Genomic DNA, 3,702 nt, shown 5'->3' on the forward strand with positions numbered 1-3,702 from the left:
CCTAGATGTATTTTAGACGATCAAAGAACTTTATCAAATGAATAAAGACAAAAAATAGCCAAAGTTGAATACTCTGAAGCCACTGCAAATTCTTTTTTCTCTTTCATTCCTCCAGGAGAGGTCTCAGTCTTCTGTGCCTCTCTCTCTTGTTCTTTCTGCATGTCTCTCTCATGTTCTCTCTTCTCTCTCTCTTTCTCATTGTTTCTCTCCCTTTCTCTGTGTGTGTGTGTGTCTCTTTCTGTTTCTCTCAATATTCACAATCCTTCCTCAGCATCCCCTAGGTTTTTTTCCCCCTGCAAAGAGAGAGACAGAGAAGAAAGAACCCAATTTTCTTCTCTCTTCACTAGTTTATACCTAGTTCTTATGAGCAGGACCAGCCCCAGACAAAACTATGAGGGACACAAAGAGAGGTTTTGACACCCTTCTCTTTTCTTCCTGCTCTCCTCCTCTCCTCCCACTGCCCAGTGCCTCTCCCAGCAACCCCCACCAGAGCTCTGAGAGCTTGGGGCTTAGCCCTTCACTTGTCCAGGGACAGCATCAAATGTATTTGTGTTCCACTCCCAGGATGAATTTCCACAGGAACCTGCGCTCACCTAAATGTGACTTGGGAAAGCAATGGAATAGTCTAATACACACTAAAGTATAAAGGCTGATTACGACTTGGGTTATCTATGGGTGGAGGAGAAACAGAAAAAGTTGGATTTTACATGGGACAATACCTTACAGCCAAAACACTTTAAACAATATGACACACTAATAGGGGGTGATGATATAAAAAATTATGGAGGAAAGGACCATCAAGATTCTCTTGTAAGCAACTACTTACCTCCCCTCTGAGGAGAGCCATGCCTGAAAGCAGGGTATGCATTTGATTTTGCTCATCACACAGGTTTGATACATAATACCAACCAAACTCAACTCAGGCCTTTCCTTCCTCGAAGTCGCTAGATGGGTTCCAACCCCCAACCTTTAGGTTAGCAGCAGGTGGCAAACCGCTTGCACCATCCAGACTCCTTGATACATTATGTTGTTATTATTAGGTGCCATTGAGTCAATTTCAATTCATAGTGATCCCATGTGACAGAATAGAACTGCCACATAAGATTTCCTAGGCTGTAATCTTTATCGGAGTAGATAACCAGGTCTTTTTCTTGCAGAGTCAATGAGTGGGTCCAAAGCCAATCTTTCAGTTAGCAGCCGAGCACTTAACCATTGCACCACCAGGGATCTTTATTGATACATAATAGTACTCACTAAATATTTATGGAATGAATGACTAAATGAAAGAACTGGAACTGTGAGATTAACACTATTGATATACTCAAACTTAGAAAACTGAATGTTAAGAAAGAAAAGAGATTTTGCCATGATTACATAACACTTAGAGATTTTTTTCTCTTACAGAAAATGAATAATTTCTTTTTTCCCCATTTAGTGGACCAAGAGTTTAAATTCTCTACTTGTGAGAAAGTAGAAAGTGTGACACAGTAGTGTGGAAATATATGAGAGTGGGAATATGAAAAAATGAAAGACAGGTTGAGAAAAGTTTTAAACTTTGATCCTGCATTCCCGGAAAATTTTGCTGAAGCCAACTCTAATTCTTCAATTAGAATTGAAAGCAACTCTAATTCTACCAGTCAAATGGCACCCCAAAATCTAAGTGCTGCCCACCAGTAGCAGCTCCTCCTGGAGATGAGGGGACACCCATCACTCACCTCTCTTTCTGTACTCCTCTGGCTCCATCATCTCTCCCTCAGCTCAGGCTCTTTCTCACAGACGGACACGCAGGAGATGGAAAGCGGTGGAAGGCAGTGGAGCAACCCGGTCTTCTGCCTGCTTTTCCTGTGTACTTCCTGGGGACCAGTGTAGGTCCTTTTTTTAAAGGATTCTGTGACGTCTCCCTTCTGTGGCCTTAGCTCCGCCCTTCAAAGGCATTTCCTCTGTGTTTAATTAATTCCACCTCTTCTCCCCCTCCTCCTTGTTGGGGGCAGTGACCAGAACTTCAGCTTGTCAAGAGATTCAGGATAAAAACCGCTACTAAATTAAACAGTGCACTTAGCAACCCAGGTCTGCAGGCAGCCCCCAGGTGGATGTGGTACCAGAGTCCTCAGTTCTTTCTGCCCCTGAATTCAGACAATGGGGCCCCAGCCTCAGAAACAGACCCCAGCTCAGCAGCCCAGAACAAGCCCCAGTTGTTCAGAATGAGTAGTATCATTCTCACCATTGCTTTCCTATCAATAGTGGGGGAGGCGAAACACTTAGAGTGACTCTCCTCTGCTGGCCAGGCTGTGCTCAGGCACAGGTAGGTGTTATCATCTCTAACACAAGTGTTTTTTCCATTAATACATAAAACTTGTTGTATAAAGATGAGAAAACACAGATGAGCAAAAAGAAGAAACATTAATACATCACCTAGAATTAATCACTTTTCGCATTTAAAGGTGTGTTTGTGTGTGTGTGTGCGCGCGTGCACGTGCATGCAAAGGAACATGCAGAACCTACCGCAGAGAGAGAAAACACTACTCTTTGTGTACAGACTTCGAGAATAGACTTTCTTTAATTTTTCCCAGTCCTCATCTTTATTGTCCTCTTGGTGGCACTGGACAAAGTTACTACATTCGCATCCTTGAGGCACAGTGTCTCTTGCTTTCATGACACCATCTCCTGGTTTTCCTTCTACCTCTCTGGCTGTGTTTCTTCCCCTATCCGGTCCTTAAATGTTAGACTGCTTCAGGGGATTGTCTTCCTCTCATCTCTCTTCCTAGGTGGCCTTATTTATTTCTGTGCCTTTTAGTGTCACCTCTGTGATATCCATATAAGCATAAACCACTTATTAAATTTATACCATCAGAACTTTGCTGTCTTCTGAGTTCCAAAATATTGTATCTGTAAGAGCAAAATTAAATTTCTCACAGATTTCAGACTTGCTGGAACCTCTGAGAGCAATAGTCCATGAATCATTACCCTGATGTGCCTTAACCCTAGGACTCAAAATCACAAAAATTTTCCATAACCAAATCACATAGAACTTTGTCTTGGATGGTTGATTAGTAAACTATTTCAGATAGAAGAAGCAGTTCTTTCTCACAAAGATGATCATTTAATTACTGTCTTAGTTATCAAGTATCTATAACAAAAATACCACAAGTGAATGGCTTTAACAAACATAAATTTAGTTACTCACAGGTTAGGAGGCCAGAAGTCTGAGGGCCTCAGCTCTAGGGGAAGTCTTTTTCTCTTGTCAATTCTAGCGAAAGTTCTTTGCCTCCTCAGCTTGTTTTCTGGTTCCTTGGAGATCCATGTGTCTTAAATCTATCTTACCCCATCTATCTCTCTGCTCAGTTGTTTAATCTCTTTTTATATCTCAAAACAGATTAACTCAAAATACAACCTGCACTAATCCCATCTCATTAGCATAACAAAAATTACCCATTCCCAAGTGGGATTATAACCACAGGCATAGAGGTTAGGATTTACAACACATATTTTGGGGGGATATAATTCAATCCATAACAATTACTTAGAAGGATTCATCTTGCTCAAACATGAATTGGTCTCCCAAGAGAGATATATAACTTCTTGTTCTGTACCCAGTTATTTAAAGCCTACATCTGTATTGACTTTGATTATTTAAAAAAAACTATGCCAGGACTAATGAGGCACAGCAGTCCAGGGACAAGGACTAGTAGGCAGGAGGGGACA

The sequence above is a fragment of the Trichechus manatus genome, unplaced genomic scaffold (genome assembly GCF_000243295.1).
Source record: "Trichechus manatus latirostris isolate Lorelei unplaced genomic scaffold, TriManLat1.0 scaffold00161, whole genome shotgun sequence".
Taxonomy (NCBI): domain Eukaryota; kingdom Metazoa; phylum Chordata; class Mammalia; order Sirenia; family Trichechidae; genus Trichechus; species Trichechus manatus.